Source organism: Mesoplodon bidens, assembly GCF_964165515.1.
Source record: "Mesoplodon bidens genome assembly, chromosome: 5".
Taxonomy (NCBI): domain Eukaryota; kingdom Metazoa; phylum Chordata; class Mammalia; order Artiodactyla; family Ziphiidae; genus Mesoplodon; species Mesoplodon bidens.
In genome coordinates this window covers 33064479-33088298 of record NC_138161.1, presented here as the reverse complement: position 1 = coordinate 33088298, position 23820 = coordinate 33064479, and positions in this window count along the sequence as shown.

Sequence of the window (23820 nt, the reverse complement as noted above, 5' to 3'; positions counted from 1 at the left end):
AATGTTACATTGCACTTCAAAGTAGAATCTCATTGAAAAAGATGAGCATAAACTCCCCACAGAATCATGATTGCTCTTGCCACCAATGTTACAAAAAATTTCAGTGTGTTGGAGTTTTTTCTTTGATGGAGCTATCTGTTTTTCTCTCTGTTTCATTTATATCAACTGTAAGTATTTTCAAGTATTTGTAGAGTAGACTTTGTGATACAAAAATACCAGAAGTTGGTCCTTGACTTTTCTCCCTAGTGTTGTTATCAAGTGACTGAAGCCATGACCCTTGTTCTCTTTTAACTATCAGGATTTTCTTACTTATTTTGGCATATAAAGCAAATTCAAGCTTTCCAGCACAATCTTAAAGAGGAAATTAAAGGCACTAGATTCTCTACTTCTTTCTGTCAAAAAAAGGTAATTCTCAGTATTTTCCCATTTGTACCCACACACAAAACAATGATTAAATATGGTTCTCTCTCTCTCTTTCTGTCCCTGTGTGTATTCATGGTGGGAGGGGGGGTACCCTAGTAGAATAAACATTGCTTAAGTCCTTGCCAACTAAAAAAGTAAGATCAGCAATATTTTTTTAGACAATAACACCACTTGAAATTTTTAAGAGATATGGTTGAACATTGAAGTTATCAGCACTTAAAAGTTAAGGGGATTTTTCAAAAGCTTTCAGCAAACATCCAAGCATCACTGATGCTCTAAGACCCTTTACCAATGTGAATAAAAATGAGTTTTGCTGAGCTGAATTAATGTGATACCCACTAACACTTTATATCAATAAAAGGATAGTAAGATAAATTTCAGTGTAATTTGAGGGCATGGGCTTAGGTTACTAAAAGTCAGTCTTCTTGATTGTTGACAGTTACATGTCCATTATTTATTCAAAATAGGTACCTGGAGATTATACAAATTCTTCCTTCCTTTCTTTCTTTATTTATTTATTTCTCTTTCTTTTTCTTTCTTTTTTAGGAAAGAGGATATTCTTACTAGCCCTGGGTGAAAAGAAAGAATAGAACCACCACCCTGTTTAGAAATCATGAAACCTAAAACCAAGGAGAGAAAGTAGAGAGGGAAGTTAAGCCAAACTTGTCCTTCCTTGGGGTTCTTAAATCATGACTTAATCCCTCACGGAGATTCATGTTGTTTTTGCCTCATAGACAACAGATATTCAGGATATTTTCTAATGCTGTATCTCCAATAACTGGAAGAATATTATACGCACAGGTAATCCTCATCATCAATTAACTGTCTCCTTTCAGTGGCCGGATTACTCGGGGTGTGATATAGGACCCAGTGCTGGCTCTGACCCTCACCAGCTTCATTATTTTAAGCGGGTCCCTTCCCATTCCACCATTTTAACCCAGCAGTCCCCACCAACCACACATCAATTCAGCTCTTCCCTTTTTCTCTTCATACTTTGGCAGGGGTCTAGGCAAGTGAGGGACCCTAAGCATCAGTTTCCTTGTCATCATTGTCCAGCCCTTGTCAACCAGAGTTCACTAAGTCCTAAAGCTCAAAGGCAGCCATCATAGGTAATGAATTAACTTATCTCCTTTGTAACTAAATTGGTATTTGTTATGTCCCATCCTTGGTAGAATGGAAATAATAGTCACTTCAAATATTTTAGGACTTATATTTTTTGCTTAACCCCTGTTGAGAATGTCTGCTTCTCCTTTATCTCATTTAAAATTTGCCCCCTTTACACCTCTGATCCTAATTTATATTTCCAGCCTTATCTCCTACCCATTCCCTTACCGATGCATGTACACACACACACACACACACACACACACACCACTGTGTCCCAGCACAGTAAAGGCAGATCTATGTAATGATGTGTCATAGACCAACCTTTTTCACAATACTGTGAGTCACTAGGGGAATGTAAATGTTCCGTTCATATTTATAGGCCAGAATAACTGACTTTTTTTTTTTTTTTGTCACCGTCCTCTGCACATAGGCTCACAAGACAGACACTAAGCAGGGAAAGGGCATTTCCAGTCTCTGGAGCTTGACATTCAGTCAGTGACCATCAGCTGTGCAATCTCCAGCCATGCAAAAGGCATATGGCCCTTGACAGAAAAAAGGATGGAAAGGAAGTGGAAGGGAAGGTAGTGTTGTAGATGCCAAAGAGCAATGTAGCCACTCAATTTCAGGTCACTAAGTTTACTGCTGCTTCTGCTTTTAGCATCATATGACACTAGTAATGAATATCAACTGTGACAATAATTTTAAGACTAGAAGGAAGGAGAAAATAAAGATAAATACAAAGAAAAATGTAATATATCTTAGCATACAGGGAAAAAATGTCTAATTAACTTTTGTTTTCAATAAAGGTATATTTTAAAAGGAACATTATAGATTCTCTTAAATTTCTAGTTAAATCTTTACTGTTTTTCTGAGTAGATCAGTGCTTACAGAGATAAAATTTGATGAAGATTTCTTAAATTTATCTTACCTCTCATTTAAAAGATTCCATAGTAGGAATTTCAACTATGTCTTGCATTTAAAAATAAAAGAGCTTGTGTATGTTTATAATGAGAGTTAATTTACACCAGGAAATCCTTACTTTCACAGGATAAGTAACGTTCGATGCATCCCCCTACATTGTTGGATATCTATTCTCAATTTGCTATTTAGACTGTGCAGTCTTAACATTTAGGGTATGCTCTGAGGGTATATATTTAATTCATGTACTCATTTGACAGACTTTTACACCTTGGCACATACTATATACAAGACCCTTCTTGGTGTCAGGACAGTGTCAATTCAAAGATAAATAAGGGAAAAGCCCTGTGATCAGGTAGGTCCCCACGCAGAAGCACATGAATATAATTCAAAGCAATGAATGCTCTGTTGTGGGTTTAAAGAGAGTAGAAGCCCCTTATCCAGCACAGGGGGGAGTGGTGCTGGGAGGGTGGAATCCAAGAGGAGGTGACTTCCAGAAGGAAATGCTATATATATGTTCTGAAGAACAAGTAGACGGATTTTGGAAAAGAGTGACTGACAGGGACACAGGGGATGCTAAAATCTAGGAAATTTATAAATAATAGAAAATACAGCACCTCCACAAATATAAATTGGAGTGGCAGCCTCATTTATCACACTGTGTTCTATGCTACAGCCTCACTAGTTTTCTCTCAGCCTTTCTCTTTCGGGCTGCTGGACCCCTCAGGGTCTCCACAGGAAAGTTCTTTCTGAACGGAAAACACTTGGGCTTACCATCATCCCCTTCAACTGTGCACCCTCCAGAAATCAGCTCAGTACTTCATCAGAGAAGCCTCTGTTCACCCCTCAGACTGAATTGGATCCCTCGATCACTCAGTCACAGGCCATCATCACTTTGATTCGCTCCCTTTGTAGTACTGACTTCACTAAGAAAAATAACTACAATTATTATGTGTCAGACTGTATTTATTTAATCTTCACAACAACCCTTTGAGATATGGTATGTAGGTACAGTGGGTAACTTGCCCAGTTCACACTGTTACCAAAGGGTGAAGCTCGAATTTGAACAAAAATCCAGAATATATGTTCTTAGCTATTACACTATATCTCCTCCCTGCTTGCAGTTTGGAAAATGGAAAACTGCATATGTGTATGCACATGTGTGGAATGGTGGTGGTATGAGGGGAGAAGAAGAGTGAAAAAATGTTTTTAAAATTTAATTCTTGTCCACTAAATTGTAATCTCCACTGAGTCAGGAAGTCATATTTCTTTTGTTAGATATTTATTCCCAGTGGCTATTTCAGTGCCTAAAACATAGGGATGTAAAAAAAATAATAATTATAGGGAGGGAGGGAGGGAGGGAGGGAGGGGGGAAGGAAGGAAGGAAGGAAGGAGAAAGAAAGAAAGAAAGAGGGAAAGGGGGAGGGAGGGAGGAGAGGAGGAAAGGAGGGAGAGAAAAGTAAGAGAGAAAGAAAAAAAGAAAGAGAGAAAAAGGCTTAACAAGAAATGAAGATAGAGAAGTAGATGTGGGCAGTTATAATGGCCTTGGATGCTGTGCTAAGGAATTTGGGTTTCATTCTGAAAGCCTGTCATTGGGGGAGGAAAGTTAAACAACATCATCATATCTGTGTCCTAAATCACTGGGAAGAATAAGTTAGTGGGAAAAAGTCTAGAGGCAATAGAAAATTTTTAATTCAAGGATACTACTTGGATTTAAAAAAAAAAAAGGAGGCAAGTTAAAACTTTGCTTTAAAAATCATGGAAATATAGGATAAAGCACACCAAAAAGCATTTCCACATGTGAACCAATGAAATTAAACTTTGGCCAGTTTTGCGAGCTCTACAAGCAACTGTTGTAAACAAAAAGTGTAAATGCTTTAGTTTGATTCAAGCTAAATCCATTCCAAAATATAAGCTAAGTGTTCAACACTGATTAAAAAGCAGTTTGTTCATAGTGTTTTCCATAATCAGATGTAACTGTTTTGAATCCTTTATTCAGTGTCAGAAATAAGCTTCAAAAAATAGGCATAGATGTAGCAACTTTACTACCCATAAAGATAATGTCATCTTTTATGATAACATTTTTTCTGAAAAAGTCCTCTGACTCACTGATAAACTAACTGAATTTAGGCTAGACAACATGTGGAAATAATCTTCATACCTGCTGACATGCCTTTTTAAAATTAAGAAAGCTAAAGAATAAATAAACTCTGATATGGTCTAACCTGATTTACTTTTATTAAGACTGATGTTCATATCAGTGGAGAGAAGATACAGCAAGTTAAGATATCTTTATCCTTATCAGAAATCAAGCTAACTAAATTCTAAATCATACGAAACTATTTGTTAAACCAATGCAATAAGTTAGAAGGCACTCAAATTTTTATCAATTCTATGGATAAAGGTGGTCCAAAGGTACAAACATGCAGTCATAAAATAAATAAGTCCTGGGGTTGTAATGTACAGCATGGTGACTATAGTTAATAACACTCTATTGTATATTTTAAAGTTGCAAAGAGAGTAGATCTTAAAAATTCTCATCACAAGAAAAAAATTGTAGCTGTATATAGTGATGGATGTTAACTAGACTTATTGTGGTGATCCTTTGCCAAAGTATACATGTATTGAATCATTATGTTGTACACCTGAAACTGATATAATGTTATATGTCAATTATATCTCAATAAATAATTAAAATTTAAAATGTTATTAGTTCTATACATAAGTATTTTGTAATTCAGATTTTTTTTAAACTAAGGAATTCCACTTTCTTTTAATGGAGCTTCTCATACATTGTAAACTTTAAATTTACCTCAACTAGCTTTTATAATATTGAACAGTTCTTACCTTCAACTCTATTTTACACTGAATGGTTACTATTCCTGCTTCTAAGAGGATGGGGCCTCTTTTGTTTGTTTATTTTTAGTGGGCTTTGAAATATCATTTGAGGGAAAAGCCCATCTGATGTCAGGACTTTCTTTGTTGAAGTTCCACTGAGTCAGCCTGAGATAAATGGAATTTTCTTCTTCAATCCAAGGCTTAATTATGGTAATTAGTCTGTGCAATTTGTAAAGTTTGGCAGCCAATTCAGGTCCTAATATGCATAAGCCTCTTTCTGCTACAAATTGAGTAGATTTTAATCAGTTTTTAAAAAGACAGTGTCTTACTATGTCTGCGTGCCATATTCTTAGATTTTGAGGCTGAATGTTATTTCAAACACTGCTCCATCATTAGCAGTTTTGATATTTTTAATATTCATGAAGCTTTCATCTTAGCATTAATCCCCCAGCATCTGTGATTATGATGGGCACTTTGGGGATGTGTCTATTGTGTGTCTGTGGAGAATGAAAGACCCAGCAGCTCCTGGCAGTAAATTAACCCTCACAATGCCACTTGGTGCCAAATGCCTTTTGAAATGTTGCCTTCTGCTCCGTGCCTTTCTGTTCGGATTTCACACTCATGTTTGATTCCCTCAACAGACCCATGCTTCATTTTATTCTGACAGCCATCTGTGACACTATGGCGGGTTTTTTTCCCCTCTTTTTCATTCAAAAGCCATATCTTTCACCAGTGTTTTTTTCTAAAATGAGCATGTTAGTCAAATGAGGAAAAAGAACCCAGGGTACTAATTCCTTTTTCATTATGTAGATGTTTATGCACATTGGGGGAATTTGTAGAAACGTATGCAATTCATTTCTTGACAGTGCTTCTTCAGAATAAATTCTTAAATCACCAATAATTTCTTCATTTATGGCTGTTTTTCAAACATGTGCCAGAACCTTTAAAATATGTTACTCTCTTAAAAATTAATTTCATTCATTAGATTTTCATATTCTAAATAGATGAATTGGGACTCTTGAAAAGAGAATGAATAGTTTATAGTTTTAGTGTATAGTTTTATTGAGTAAGCATCTTTTACCAGCCAGTGTTTCTTTAAATATATAGTTATATAGATGGATAGATAACAAAAGTCAAACTGCCCAAAATTGTGGTAAAAACTGATACTTCCATTCTAATTTTTAATAGTTATTTACTCTAAAATATCCCTTACCCTTGCAGGTATAAGAGGCTTCTAATTAGCCACATGACTTTGTATACAGAAAGACAAATGTATTTTCTTTACAGTTTTTCAAAAAGAGTCTTATTTCTGAAACAAAAATCAGATATAATTTCTTAAATGATAAGTAAGATCAGAACTAAAATAAAATAGAGTAGTTTTGTTTAACTATAATCTTAAAGAATAAGCAGCACACTGTAAAGATTTTTTAAAAGTAATTCAGGGAGAACCTCAGGCAGCAGAAGCTAGTATTTCTTTACAGAAAGCCAAGGTGGGCAAGGGTGAGGACCGAGTCCCTGAGTAAGCTGGAGAGTGATCTCTAGAAGCCATTTTCAATTTATGTGGAGAAATAGCTTCAGTAATGAAAGCCATTCATACTTCCTAAAATCCCTTAGATTTTTTTTGAATGTAAGATAAGATAGCTCTTTAATGGTGTCCTTTAGTGCTCTAGTCAGTGTGAGGAAATCATTCTCTGTAGCCTTCTAAAGTGGGGGAGGTGTAGAATGGACCCATTGAGTGACAGGGGTGAAGGGTGGCAGGGGAAAGGTTGGGCTAGAAGGGTCTGCCCGTCCTATATACCCCAGCTCCTTGACCTGTAGGGAGGAGAAGGTTATTAAAAGGGGACTAGTCCAGGGGGCTTCCCTGGTGGCACAGTGGTTGAGAGTCCGCCTGCCAATGCAGGGGACACGGGTTCATGCCCTGGTCCGGGAAGATCCCACATGCCGCGGAGCGGCTGGGCCCGTGAGCCATGGCCGCTGAGCCTGCGCGTCCGGAGCCTGTGCTCCGCAAAGGGAGAGGCCACAACAGTGAGAGGCCCGCGTACCGCAAAAAAAAAAAAAAAGTGGGGGGACTAGTCTGTTGGAAGAGTGTTCCATCTGAGGCAATATACGTCTCAGTAAAACCCTAAGAATTCTGGCTCCAAAATGAGAGCAGCTAATAAAAATCAATGGTGGTAGGCCTAAAAATTTCAGAAAGGATCAAATGTATATCTGACCTTAGAAAAGTAGAAAATTCAGTGGACACACCTTTGTATTTTTACCGTCATTGAGACCTAGGTTATTTTTCTGATGGTTTGAAAAGAGAATCTAAGCTTCCCTTTCAGTTCAGTGCTCTGCTTAGAGATGGTAAGATTGACAAGGACAGCAATAGGGAAATGGAAAATTTTATAGAAAAACTGAAATTTTGTAGAACTATTTTTTAATTAAAACCTTATAAAACATCTAATTAAAAATTTTCCAAAGTCCCCCATAATAATGTAATAAAATGAATAATGTATTATTTATTTATTTTTTATTTTTTTGCGGTACGTGGGTCTGTCACTGTTGTGGCCTCTCCCGTTGCAGAGCACAGGCTCTGGATGCGCAGGCTCAACGGCCATGGCTCACGGGCCCAGCCGCTCCGCGGCATGTGGGATCCTCCCGGACCGGGGCACGAACCCGTGTCCCCTGCATCGGCAGGCAGACTCTCAACCACTGCGCCACCAGGGAAGCCCCGTATTATTCTATTTATGATAAATATTTATTATAATAGTTTCCTCTATAATAATACAATAAAACATATGTTTTCCCCAAATATAGATTATTTGCCCCAAATCTGTAAAACCCAGAGACAATTATGTATAAACTAAATGGATAAATAATAATCTGCATTATAAACTAATAAACTAGTAGTATTTTGCAGAAGTTGAGGCTTATATTTACTAATGACAAGATTTTAAATTATATTTATGGAAAATAAAAGATCATTTTTAGGTGAATCCTGAAAAAAATTCTGAATAATGAGGAAGAAAATACTGGCTACAATAATGAAATTCAAATATGCTTAAGTCTACAAATTATTTTCAATAAGTAATTGAAGGAAATCACTAAAGTGGATGGTATTTTGCCAAAACAGTACACACTAGCTATTTCTTTTTTTGTTTGTTTGTTTTTTGTTTTTCGTTTTTTGCGGTACGTGGGCCTCTCACTGCTGTGGCCTCTCCCGTTGCGGAGCACAGGCTCCGGACGCGCAGGCTCAGCGGCCATGGCTCACGGGCCCAGCCGCTCCGCGGCATGTGGGATCTTCCCGGACCCGGGCACAAACCCATGTCCCCTGCATCAGCAGGTGGACTCTCAACCACTGTGCCACCAGGGAAGCCCTATTTCTTAATATTATTTAGAAAGTTTAGTAAAGTGGATAACTTTTCAGTCATGACCTTAACCAGAGATCAGACGTCTTCTGTAGCTTTATCTTTGGACATAAAGAGTGATATAAATACGTATTGGAGAATATTCAGGCAAAAGATATGTGTGCTTTGTAAAAGTGTGTCATTTGAGCACACTCTCAAACTTTGGGAACTTATTTGACAACCCCATAGCCTACAAGACTTTAGGCAGCTGGAGGTCCCTTGGGCTTAGAGATCTGGCTCAATTTCATTTTTTCACTGTTCTTTAGATATAAACCAGAATGACCCCAGTCCCAGGGTAGCCAGTGGATTAGCCTAGCCATCAAGGGATTGAGTATGAAACTGGATGAAGGGAAAAGAAGATAACCAGAACATAACCAGACTTCCCTTTGTTTATTATCATATAAAATCATAATTTTCATTTTTTAAATGGAGTGATACAATTCATAAAATATGTATTTAACATTGTAACATTTCATCTATTGGTTTTGAGGGGCAAATAGAAGAATAAGAATCGTATGCCAGCAACATACGTAAAGTAGTGATTATCTTCATTAATCTTGGCAGCTGAAAATGATTCTTATCGCATAGTTAGAGATGAAGAATATGCTCTGGAAGAATAGTTACAATCACTTAGAAGAAAGTCATAAGCACCATTTCTATTGTGTTTACTGTAGGATAGTTTTTATCTGAGTAATCCAGTAAAAATTATAATAATCAAGCATTTTAGTCGGTGTTAGCTTATGTTTGTTGGCGGTGTGGCCTAGATAAATCTGAGGGATGTTTTCCATTATTTGGAAGAAAGAAGAACAATTATATAGGTAAGTTTGGGAATTTGCTTCAAGCATATTACATAAATATCACTTACATAATTCAATATCTGATTTAAAATTACTAAAACTAGATGTTAGATTGATTAAGGTAAAAAAAAAAAGATGGATATAAAAACTGTTAACAAATGCTATACTGGTTTTATTTTATATTTTAAAAGTAAGGGTTCCCAAACCCATTGGTGTTTCTATCGGAGATGAAAGAGAAGCCTAAAATAAAGTAGCCGGCTAATGGTAAATTAGTACTACCTGAAATACGTTTTTCCTTTAAAAAAATTAATATTGCTAATTAATGACAAACACTGTAAAGTTAAATGAAAAACTTAAATGGCACTTGTTTTTTTTTTCTTTTTATTTATTTATTTTTTTGTGCATAAAATTTAGCCCCTTTCTTCCCTGGTTTTAATCATCTGATTACTAAGATCTAGATTATACCTGATACTATTCTATAGCCTTTAAAAGCGAACAGTTTAAAAATTCTCTAGAAAAATCAGTTTTGTCCCATTGGGAAGTAAGCTTTCTTAAAATGTGGTTATTAGCAAGGGTATTCACTGATTGTAATCATTCTGAGGAAGATGAACCCAAGTGTTGCTATTTGTCTATGCCATTATGGTTGACTCTTAATGATCAAATAAAAGTCAGATAAAGTTATTGTTATTATTACTTGTTATAATAGTTTTTGTTACTATAATATGTTATTATAATAGTTATTGTTATAAAGTTATGAAATAAAAGTCTAATAATGATTATAAAGATAGTGATTGTCCTCACCCATCATTGCACATCAATGTGTAATTGTCATCCATTTGTGAGTACCTGATCCACGTAAAACACTTCCACTCTTAGTGTTCATTATAAAGACACAGACCTCACCTCAAAGAGCCTTCAGTTTCTTAGAGGTGAATATGAAAACAGCGGAATTACTAAGCTTAACAAAATCCTTAAAAACAGATACTCGAGAAATATATTTTAGAAACAGAGAAGAAAAAGCTTTTAACTCTTCATGGGAGGATCAAGAGTTAGCATGTCGGCCTGAGTCTTGAACAGTAAACAGAAATTCTTTGATCCTAGATAAGGGTAGGAACATAGTTCAGACTGAAAGAGTAAGTGTTATAATCAGAAGAAAATACATTTAAGTGTATGGCATATCCTAGAAATGGTGAGTATTTCAGTATAATCAGTCACACAGTTCACAGGGTTGATATAGTGGGAGGAACAGCTAGAAAGATATAGGATTAAAAAGATGAAAATAATGGGATACACATTTATAACTGGGAGCAGTGCAGTTTTGTACTCGCTCTTAATACAACTACGTGTCCAGTCTGAGATCGCGCCAAACTAACAAAAATGAAGACAGTCTGTGATATAACCCCTCCTTCAGAGAACTTAGAAATCAGCTCTCCGAGTTGAACATGGACGGTCCTTCCAGGATAGGTTCAGGAAGAAGACTTTTCCAGGGGTGCTGTCTCCTGAGGGGACCATTAAATACAGAATACTGGAACAATTTAGTTAATAGAATAAAGATGGTTTAGTTAATAGAATAAAAAGATTTAATTAAAAGAATAAAGATGTTTGACTTTTAGAAGATAGAAGGTGATTATTTCTTTTGTTTGTTTATTCGTTTGGAGATGTGATAGTCATTCATTATAACCCGAAGAACAGAATTTGGCCCAAACCCCTACAAATAAATGTAGGATCAAAAATAGTTTCTTCTAAGTAATCAGTACACTGTCCTTTAATAAACATTATGAATTAGTAAACCATTAGGTCTTATTTTTCACAGCATCTACTAGAAAGTTTAGAGCAGATTTAGTCTACGCATAGAACCTTAGTAGGCTTTGATAATCTATGTTATAGTTCTTGTTATTGTTACAAGTCTCACTTCTGGCTCCATTTTTAGGCCTCTTCTTTTGTTTTACTTTAGCACATACTTTTATTTTATATATGGCCTTTTTATATTTTATATATTCATTTAAACAGTGATATGGTGGTAAATGTTTTAACAGTGGACACTCCAGAGGGAAGGGTTTTGTGTGTGTGTGTGTGTGTGTGTATGTGTTTAGTATAATACTGATATAAGGATGTATGACACATAATTTATAAGTAATAATATTGTATATATATCATACTTATTATTGTAGATTTCATATAGTTGATTGATTCTTAGAGAATATTTTTATTGATTTTTTCTAACTTTTGTATCCATCGCCAACCTGTGGTTGCATTTCTAGTTCTGACGTGAATGTTGGTTGATATTTTCAGTTTTGCTAACAAATAAGACAAAATGTTACAGTAAAAATGTATGTCAGAACTTCACTTGTTTGTCAATAATATGAATGACTTCTTTGCTGAAATGGTTAATAATTTTTGAATAATGAAAGCATAGTTTATCTTTTGTGTGTTATTCACAACGTAATGACTCCTGAAATGACACATTAAGTCCAAGTTGCATTATTAACATTTTCTTCATGACTTTCTTAAGTCTAGACAATGAACAAAACAATAAGTTAAACCCTGTTATGTAGTGATGTGTAGTTTATTCCAATTTCCATGACATGTATACTTACACCATGTACAATAATGTGACATCACCAAATGAAAAGTTGAGAAGTCATGCTCAGTAGCACACTGTTATATAGTGTTTCTCCAGTCAGATAAAATACATTTAAACACCATTAAGGGCATGATAATAGTAAAACTCTAGTGAAATAACTAGGAAATTATGAGTTTTTAGTATCTATCTGCTTTATTTTTAACATATTTAATTATCAATTTATATAATTTAATTTTAATAATAGATTGTTAAATAATGGATTTTGTTAACTAGCTCATAAATTTCCTGAAAATGTATCCACCAGCTCTTGTGAAGTTCATCTGGATCCAGCACACAACTGCGTAATATAAACCACATAAAGTCTCTCTAAATGAAGGAACGTTATATATAAAGTAAATTACTCTGTTAAAAAGTAACAATCATAAGTATGAAAAATAAATTATTTCATACAGATGCAAATGTACACCATGAAAATCAAATTGGTGAAAAGTCAACTCTATATACTTCCTAACATATTTATCCTTTAGCCTTCTTGACTATTTACTGGAAGGTTTGTCTAATATGTATTTAAATTCCTGAGAGAGAAAAGATAACTTGTTAAATTCACTGGTAATGATAACATCTATGTCTGAAAGTACATGTGAGGCAACGTTTTTCCTCTAAGATAGATTTGCAGCAAATTGGCCAAACTTTGCATTACTTTCGTTTTGACCTGGAAAGGAAATTGAATTTAGGTTGCTGTATAAAGAGGATAGTAATTTTCAATTTAAGGACAAAGCTACCTGAACATTTCAGGTCTTTTCCTAGTTAGAATGCACAATTTTTACAGATACATTTTTTACATACATAGGTAATGGGCCCTATTAGTAGATTATATGGATTGATGCTGATGTGTTTACTTTACTTGGATTATTTTAAGAAGAGAAGAATGACCTCTGATTGCTAACTGACCTGGAAACACATTTAAATTTTCTGATAAATAGCAACCTAAAGAGCACACCATGGCCCCTGACAGCATTCATGTGTTAACAGAAATGAGTGGTGTGTTAACTGATGGAGGCCTATAATGATTTCATCAGTAATTAGTAGGTAAATGAGGCCCTAGGATGAAAGCTTGAACGTTTCATTTGCCTCCTTACTCTTGATTGGCACAATGGCCGTGAACTCTAATCTAGTGAGAATATTTCATGAAAGAGCTGTACTAGAGGATATGCAGATAGCTAAGACTCAGCACTTGTACGTATTGTTTTCTTTGTTAGTAACGCTCACTCTCTCTCTCTGATGAAATTTCACATTTTAGGGTTTTTAAACCTTTTATTTACATTTTTATAAATTAAAATTAGGAAGAGTATTAATGTTCAAATAATATTTATATAATTTTCCCTAAACTTTAAATTCAGAGTTTTGTAGAACCTATCCTTATTTTTGTATACTCAGTAAATCTAGGAAACTCTTTGCTAATTATGCTTTTCACAGTAAGACTTCTAAAACTTGTGACATTTGAATTGAGATAATAAGATGCACTTAGTTTGTTTATTTCTCACCACTCCTTTCTAACATTTGATCTGCTCCTAAAACGGAAAAGCCAGATCTGAATCACTTTTAATGTGGTTTTAAAGTACTTACAAAATTTGCCTACCCTAAGGGATGTAATTAAATAGTGCCTACATAGGAGGATTTTATTCCAGATTTCAAACACTTAACAATCTTTAGTCTTGGAAGAGATTATCTTTTGCACTGATTAAAATCAAGTAGTCCAAGTAGTTATACTGCTATTTGGATTTCATTTGAAGACTTTTCTAATCACATAATATTTAAAACCTTTGTGTGTGTCTGTGTATGTGTGTCAATTTCTACAAACAAAAAAAATAAGACTGAATAGGATTAAAATGGAATCCTACAGAGTAATCTATACAAACACTTACTGTCTACAATATGTGTCTGAAGCAAACAACAGAAATAAATGACAATAGCCCTACATTTTTAATCTTATATCTTGTATAGAATCTCTATATGGACTGTATGGAGAGCTATGAAACAAATGTATCATAGTAAAATAATGAAATGAATATTTATCACTATTATATAGCATGGTCCTGAGTCCAAATGCTTGGCACCTATAAGTACCCTTTGGGTGATCCAAGTCATTAATATTTCAATACTCATAACATTGTTGTCCCGCTGGTTATCTAGGCTGCAGCTACACTGGTCTTCTTTCAATTCTTCAGCAGCTCCATTCTTGTCATTTTGCGATCTTCAACACTTATTGCCTCTACCTAAATCATTGTTTTCAGTGCTGCCAATGTCTTCTTTCCCCTTTATCCCTAGGGCTTTGCTTAACCAACTCATCTTTATTCTTCATGTCTCAGTTTTAAATATCACTTCCCCATCAAGGCTTCCTTAAACAACCGTCTCCTTAAATGCTTTCTTAGCATACTTTCCTAACCCCTATATATGAATAATGACAATACATTTTTCCTTAAAGTAAGCTCCCCTCAGGACTGGGCACCCTTGTTATCTTATCCACCCCTACATCTTCTGCTCCTAGCAGAGTGCCTAAAACACAGAGGGCACTGAGTCAATATTGGATAAATAAATAAAGAAGCAAATGGTCATGAATAGAGAGTTTGATAGTGGCTAGAGATATTGAAGAGTTTTGGACACATAAAACTTGAACTCGACCTCCAAACATTAGAAAAAGATTTCCACAAAGGAAGAGTAACAAATAAAATAGCAGTGACAGAAATTAACCTAGGAGTTTTGGCAATAGTAATATGAACTGGCCAGAGCAGTGGTTTTGAGGATTAATGAAAGAGAGATAAAATGGGTATGCACTTTACTGTTTTGAGATGTAAAAGGAAAAGAAAACAAAGGAATTCCTGCCAAATTTAGTTTTAGATTCAAGGTATTCTCATCTCTCTCTTCTTAACTCTCAAGGATTTCTGAGAATGAAACAACATAGAAAAAACAGTATTTATCATATTATATGAGACAAAAAGTCATGACTCAGCAGCAAAGTATTTCTTTCAGTAGGGTGATGATTAAAACTGGAAAAAAAATGAATGTTCTCTCTGATGAGGTAAACTATCTCTGTTGGCTCTTCTCTGGATGTTCTGTTAACCAAATAACACACCGGCTTGTATGGTTATGTCAGCAGAGCTAAAGAGGGATGCTGCCATATCTCTCTAAGTTCGTAGCTGTGCAAATTGCCTCTATCTATATTAAAGTACACATTCCCCAAAACTGTAGGATCTACCTAACCAACATGTGGTACAATTTCTAAATAATTATTGTAATACTGATAATGATGGCAACTAAAATGTATTCAGTCGTCACCATTTGACAGCCACAATTCTAACTTCTTCCCAAGCATTAACTCATTAAATCCTCTTAACCACCCCATGACATGTACACTATTACTATCTTCATTGTACAGATGAAGAAGATACAAGATATTTAAGTAACTTGAATGAGCCATACGACTAATAAACAGCAAAATCAAAATTCAAGCACAGGTATTCTGATTTAGGAAACCATGTTTTTTAAAAGGTCTTTGAGTGTCAGAGCAGAATTTTGAGATTGCATTAGTAGAAAATTAAGGGTCACTGGAAAAAGATGTGAGTTGATGAAAGTTTTTGTTTTGTTTTGTTTTGTTTTTAAGAAAAAAATTGATAAAGCCATAGTGAGAAGGGAAGTTACTAGCCAGGACAGATGAGAGGCAAAGTGCCATATCAGAGGCTACTGTATACTTTCATAATTGATGTGAAAAGATTTTCCCCAAAATGATGATACTCCTAACAGTTGTTGTAAAGATATAAATCTTAAGAATTTAGAAGAGCAGGGTAGTGCCATTGATTTCTTGACAAAGGTACAGTGTGCAGATATATATAAAACAGTTTAATAGAGTAGACAGTAGGCTAAATTCTATATATTGGTCCTGCTACAGAGTAAATGTCTGCCTTGCAATTCCTGGAATTGTATTGACATGAGCAATTGGAAGTAGCTAAGAATAAACAAAATAAAATTAAAATTTTTTACTTCAAAAAATTACCAGCATGAGCTTAGATGATCTGGATGGATTAGGAAATGCCATTGTGTTATTGATTCTAATACCTAAAACACCATTATTTGATGTAATAATCAATAAAATTAACTATACTTTGACCAGCAGAAAATGACATGGTTTGGCACAGGTTGCCTCTGTTAGGAAACATTATTAGAAACTGAGTAGCCAGAATGTTGATAGTCTTTGTTCTTAACACTGGAGACTCATGGATATGTGCCTGTCATCTCACACAATGTGACTGCCAGTAGCATTAATTCAGAAGCCTACAATGTCCCTGGATGTCTTATGTTTTTCCATAAGAGTGTAAATTACTCATCCACTCAACAAATATTGATTCCTTACTGATTTAGGCAATGAAGATACATTAGTGAACAACTTTTATTTCCGGGTCTCCATTTTCTTTTTTTTTTTTTAATTAGTTTCTGTCCTTTATAAAATGTTATCACACATTTATACGCACACTTGTATACACTTGCACACACACACATGCACACCCACACATACACACAGGTTTTGAGATGGCTAGAGAAACAAAAAGGATAGACTCCAAATGTAAATTTTTTTGTTTTGTTTTTTGCTGGAAGTTGAGTTTATTATTAATAAGTTCATTATTAATAAGACATATGAGGAATTCCCTGGTGACGCAGTGGTTAGGAATTCACCTGCCAATGCAGGGGACATGGGTTGGAGCCCTGGTCCAGGAAGAGCCCACATGCCGCTGAGCAACTAAGCCCGTGCACCACAACTACTGAGCCTGCGTTCTAGAGCCCACGAGCCACAACTACTGACGTCCACGTGCCTAGAGCCCATGCTCCGCAACAAGAGAAGCCACCACGATGAAAAGCCTGCACACCGCAGCGAAGAGTAGTAGCCCCCGCTTGCCACAACTAGAGAAAGTCTGTGCGCAGCAATGAAGACCCAATGCAGCCAAAAATAAATAAATAAATTTATTTTTTTAAAAAAGACATATGATACAAAATAATGAGAATATTCAAAGAGCACTTAGTAAAATACTAGCTTTTCCCCTAAAGAGCAGACAGAAAAGTTTAAAAAAGCACAATGGATGCTTAGAAAATTGGAGAAAGAGGCTAAATAGCAAAAAACAAGTAAGTTGTGTACACACACACAAACTTTAATAACCTGCCTTCCATCATGCAACTTACATCCTAGTGGGAGATTTCATGAAAGTTTTTTATCTCCTGATTGAGGTGTAAAATATACATAATATATATTCATAAATATATATATATATATATATATATATATATGATTTACTAGGCTTAAAATTATTTTTTTAAAAAAAAAGCAGGTTTTCTAACTGCAGGAGATAACCCTAGGAGAATAAAAATTCCTAATGAAGGTACTTGATGAGTAATGAAAATTCAGTTTCTGCAGTGCCGTCATAAATAATCAACAATCCAAAATTTACTCAAGGGCAAGTTTGAAAAGATTTTCCAATTTTTGCTCATTTCTAACAGAAGTGGATTGGCCACGAGCCATGGATTAACTGTGCAGCTTTCTGTGCCCTTATTAGCTCCACCGAGTATTATATCACCTTGAGGCATTAGTAGCTGTATCAGTCAGGGTACAATCAAAGAAGCAGAATCAGTAGAAATTATGTATTAAGACATTTATTGCAAGGAATTGGTTTGCATGATTGTGGCAAGCCTGAAATCTGTAGGACAGGCCCGCAGGAAAGCTGGATGGAGCTCCTCCCCTTGAGCTAAGCTGCTGTCCACAGGGAAGACCCAGCTCTGTTTCTAAGGCCTTTCAAATGATTGAATCAGGCCCATTCAGGTTATCCTTTCAGGATCTCTTGATTAAAATCCACTGTTTATGGACTTTAATCACATCTACAAAATACCTTCACAGCAACCCTTAGATTTGTGTTTGGTTGAATAATGCGATGGTAGCCTAGCCAATATGACACATCAAAAGGACTATCACAGTGGATTATATGATATATGTAACTGGTATGATATGCATTGTCCAATTATAAATACCCAGGTTGGGCAGACAATTTCCTTTGAGTAATATCTGAATTTTTGTAACTGAGTAATCCTGAGGGATTGATACTTCTCCAGGCTTTGGAATTTGAGTGAATCCTTAAATAACATATAGCTTCCTATTATTTGAAAATAGTAAGGGTGTTTTGACACTGATTCCTAGTTGTTTGAATCAGATCCTTTACAAAAGGTTCTGTGGACCATCTCCTTATGATAAGGAATGGAAAATTCTCTGGAAGTGTATTCAGAGTTCATTCATAACATTCTCTATAACCTCAAATGAATGAATCATTCTAATTCCGAAAGAAGTCAATAACTTTGCAAAATTCCACATAAGAAAATAGTGTTGAGGCGCCTCAACTAATTATTAATAGCTAAATGTACAGAAAGCAAAAAACACTACAGCAGAGTAAGGTCTTCTGGACAAAACATGCTAACTATAATAAAGTTACTAAGCTTCATGGTTATGTGAATTAACATGTTACATAAATGATAAATACTTATTTAGCATCTTCTTACATGTGTGGCACTGTTCTAGGCTCTGGAGGAGCATTAGTTTAAAAAAATAGTCATGAATTCTTGTCCTTATGGAGTTTACAATCTAGTGATGTGGAGAGGGAGTGACATAAAATAAACAACACATATACAAATTAACTTTTAAAGCAAGAGAGAATATGAGAAGAGTCATGGAAATAAAATTTGATCAGGGTAAAAGAGACGGGGTAAAACAGGGTGTGTTAAAACTTTCAGTGAGGCATCAGATTTGTGAAAGTAATAGTTGAGCAGAAACTTGAGGGATTCAAGAAAGTAAGCCGTATGGCTTTCTGGGGGAGAATGTTCTAACAGAGGGAACTTGCAGGATGTTTGAAACAGTAAGAAGACCAGCAGGCATTCGCAAAAAGAACAAGAAGAGAGGGGTTGGGACTGAGATCAGAGAGGGGGCCAGGTTGTGAATGCCCTTGTAGGCTTCTCTAAGAACTACGTCTTTAATTCTGAAATAAAGGAGGAACGACTGGATAGTTCTGAGCAGAACAGAAGCATGATCTAACTCATATTTTAATAAGATCATTGAAGATGTTGTTTTGAAAGGGGACTCTAAAGGAGAAAGAATATAAATGGGAAGGGACTTCCTTGGCAGTTCAGTGGTTAAGATTTCACCTTCCAATGCAGGGGGTGGGGGTTCAATCCCTGGTTGGGGACCTAAGACCCCACAGGCCTTGCAGCCAAAAAAACCAAAGCATAAAACAGAAGCAATATTGTAACAAACTCAGTAGACTTTAAAAAATGGTCCACATCAAAATAATCTTAAAAAAAAAAAAGGAAGAATGTAAATGAGAAAAACAGTTGAAGCTATTGCAATAATGCAGGCAAGTGATAATAATGGTGGGCTGGACCAGGATGATGGTGGTGGTGGAGGAGGAGTGAAGTACTTGTATTCTGGTTACATTATAGAGAAGGTGGCAGTATGACTTTGTGTTGTCATTATGTGATCATGAGATTGGTCACCTGATGTCAGATGACATGAACCTCTGTTCTAAATGTCTTTCAAATATGCATCCTCCTGATGGACTTACTTCTAAAGAGATTGTGCTGTGTTCTTTTGAAACCACGCATTAGTACTACAAGGTTTTGCTGCCTGATGTTGTCTGTAGCTGTTAGAGACCATGCAGAGACACTTTTACTGAATTTGTTAAAGGATTTGGACCACTTTTATATTAGCAGTTGCTTCTTTAACAATCTGTACTAGGTAGTGTTGAAGCCTCATTTGTTCTGTGTTTTATTTTCCATACCCTTGGATGGTTGTAAATAACAAATGTGGTATAATCAAATGGTAACACTGAAGAATTTCATCATGATCTCTTCTTATGAAACAATACCATACAGAGTTTTCTAAGAATTTTTTGAATTTCAAGGCTGGATCTTAGTGATCTACTTCTACAATATAATTAGCCATGTCATTACCAGGCTAATGCCATTTGTAAAATATGACTCTGAAAATTATGCATTCAATATTCCTTTAAGATTTAGAGTCAGGGGATACAGGAGAATAAGACTTATAAAGGGGCTTCCCTGGTGGCGCAGTGGTTGAGAGTCCACCTGCCGATGCAGGGGACATGGGTTTGTGCCCGGGTCCGGGAAGATCCCACATGCCGCGGAGCGGCTGGGCCCGTGAGCCATGGCCGCTGAGCCTGCGCGTCCGGAGCCTGTGCTTGGCAACGGGAGAGGCCACAACAGTGAGAGGTCCACGTACCACAAAAAAAAAAAAAAAAAAAAGACAAAAAGGCTGTTGTTCATCTGTCTACACAAGCAAGTGAGTGCTGAACTTCTCTATATAGGATTCTTTCCTTTGTTTTAAGACTGAGTGAAAGAAAACCTCTCAAAATATGAGTCCCAAGAAGCAAAATAACTTATACAAAAGTGTTTTAAAAGGGCTTGGGATCATCTACTTAAACATGTTGTATATATATTTGTTCCAGAAATTCAGGTCATATTCAGTTTTTTATCAGTGATTCATGCTGTACATGGCCTGAAGTCACTAGCTTTCTCTTTATTTTATTTTATTTTTCAGAATATCATGCTTGTTGCTAAGAATATATATCTGGTCATATTTAAATATACAAAATATGAATAGGTTTTTCAATAAGACAGTGTTTCACAGATACTAAAACTATCCTGGGCTAATCCCATTTTGAATGAATAAAGTATTTTACTACAGAAATTTATAAAATCCTGATGCTATTACTGTGAACCCCAGGATTAAGGTTGATAAATAGAATAGATAATTGATTGGTGTTTGATGCATACTATCACGCCTCCAAAGAGAAAGACACTGTGTAAGTTTTTCTTTCATTTTACCTGTGATAAGACTATTTCAAGTAGAGAGTGTTTTTTGAACATACAAAATTAAGGCAAATATGTCAGTGAAGAACATCCTTCTACACACAGTTCCTACTACTGGTTCCACCCTAATTTAGCTTTCAGTCTAATTTTAAATCACTACTACCACATATGCCTGGTCCTTATTTTTTCTTTTCTCCTATTCTTCAAATCTTCGCAACTTTGTGTATGCTATTTCTTACAAGCTGTTCAGGAATTTTCCCTGACCTATTGAAATACAGTCTTACCAAGGCCCTATATGGAGTGGAAAAACTCTAGCAGTCAGATTTTGCTGCTTAAGAAGCAGGAAATGATTCTGGTGCCTATTACAAACTAGAATACACAGAGCGGTAAATTTCCCTGGCAAGATGCTAAAACATGCCACTTCTCTTCCTCATTCAACACAGTAGTAAAACAGACTCACAGGTATAGAAAACAAACTAGTGGTTACCAAAGGGATGAAGGAAGCGGGGAGGGGCAAGTCAGGGGTATGGAATTAAGAGATACAAACTACTATGTATAAAATATATAATCAGGGCTTCCCTGGTGGCGCAGTGGTTGAGAGTCCTCCTGCCGATGCAGGGGACACGGGTTTGTGCCCAGGTCCAGGAAGATCCCGCATGCTGTGGAGCAGCTGGGCCCGTGAGCCATGGCCTCTGAGCCTGCACGTCCGGAGCCTGTGCTCCACAATGGGAGAGGCCACAACAGTGAGAGGCCCGTGTACAGCAAAAAAAAAAAAAATATATATATATATATATATATATATATATATATATATATATATATATATATATATATATATATATGCAACAAGGAAATATTGTATAGCACAGGGAATTATAGCCATTATCTTGTGATAACTTTTAATGGACTATAATCTGCAAAAATGGTGAATTACTATGCTGTATACCTGAAACTAATATCATAAATTAACTGTACTTCAACTAAAAACAAACAAAAAACAGTAGTCAAATAAATGTATTTGAGAAAAGGAAAGGAATTATTCACAACTTTACTTTTCCTTCATTAAAGTTATCTCCCTCATGGATGTATTGGAAAGCGTGTCTCAGTGTGGCTCACCAAAGGCCAAGTCTACCATTTTGAAGTTGTGGGAGTCTTGGATCCTGCAGGAGTATCGTCCATTATCTCAGGAGAGCAGCAATTGCCTGTAGGTGCTAAGTTAGGAAGAGAAGGCCTGAGAGCAATGGGGGACTTCAGGCCGCTGTTTGTCAGGAGACAAGAAGAAATCAATGTTTCTAGAGGCTATCTCTGTCTTACAGATTCCCAGTGCAAGCATATGAATAAATGAATTTTAAAGTACTTATTTGTTTATAATTAGTAAACAAATTTTAAGATATGTTAAGGTGTGTACAAAACCATGGTGTAAAAATGAAACAGAGTAATAATTAATTTCCTATATATCTTGTTTAACTAATATATTAAAAGATAACTCACATTTACTTTTCCAATAACTTTTTTTTTTACTTGCAAAAGCTTTTGTGTGCAGAGAGTATTTTCACGAAGAACTATACAGCAAACTTATCCTACATACAGATATATGCTAATTATTATTTGGGTTTCTTCTGGGATCTTTAAGCCTTTATTTAAAAAAAAAATTAATGATGTGTTTAAAAAAACTTTGTTAATGATGCTACTGGGGATATTCACTTACACCAAAAACATAAATTTAACTTGTCTTAGCAAATCAACAAATTTCTTTGTTCCACAAAAAATATTTTGGCAATGTGGAAGGAGATGCCACTGTCAGGATCACAGAGAGTGGGCTCCTTCCTACACTGACGCCAGCTTGTCAACTTGGCAGGCAGCCTTGATCAAGAAATACAACCATCCTTCTGCCATTTGTTAAATTTGCATAATTAAGGACCAATTATACATGGTTTTGTCTTGTAGCAGGCTCCTCAGCTGGCTTTCCCTTATTATGGTTTCATGCCACTTTCCCATTTTGATTACCAAAAATGACTTTGACTTTTTGTCATTCTAATGAGGAGGTTAAAAGGAAAACACATCTATCAGAATTATACATAATTATTGAACTTAAAAAATGATCTCATGTGTGAAATATATTTAATGGATATTTTTTACTTAATTCCTCTGATGTAAACAGTAAATATGGCTTAGAGTAACATTAGATGTTACGTATTAGGGGTGTGTGTGTGTGAGAGAGAGAGAGAGAGAGAGAAAGACAGAGACAAAGAGAGGTACGTACTGTCAGTACAGTACAGCTTTTAATTAAAAGCATGAAGCTGTTTAGAAAGTTTGGTATTATCAAATACTCTTAATTTTCCTTTTGTCTGATGTATGTATTATGCAGTCAGCCTTTTAATATTTCTCACCAGTCATCCTGTTGATCCACACTGTGATCGTTGTGTGATCACATTAGGTTTTTGAAAGTCACAATAGTTTATCTGGACAACTAGTTGCATGATATAACAATCATGTGAAAATTAGCAAGATGCTAGGGTGTCAACTCTAAATTTTACAAGTTTCTATCTCACTACATTCACAATTAGAGTCAGTCAGTAGTTCCCTTTACAAGCTGCTCCTGACAATGTTTGTGAAATGTTTATAGAATCTACAATATGCCCTTAGTTAACACTGAGCTTCTGACTGCTATATACTAAAAAGAAATTATGCGCTAATAATCATGGGCTTCCAATGAGAATCTTTGAAAACATGGAAATCCTTTATTTAAAAAGAGGATTTTTAAAGCCTTACATAACTTAATTAAAATTAACTTTGATAAATTGTATTTTTTTTTTGCGGTACGTGGGCCTCTCACTGTTGTGGCCTCTCCTGC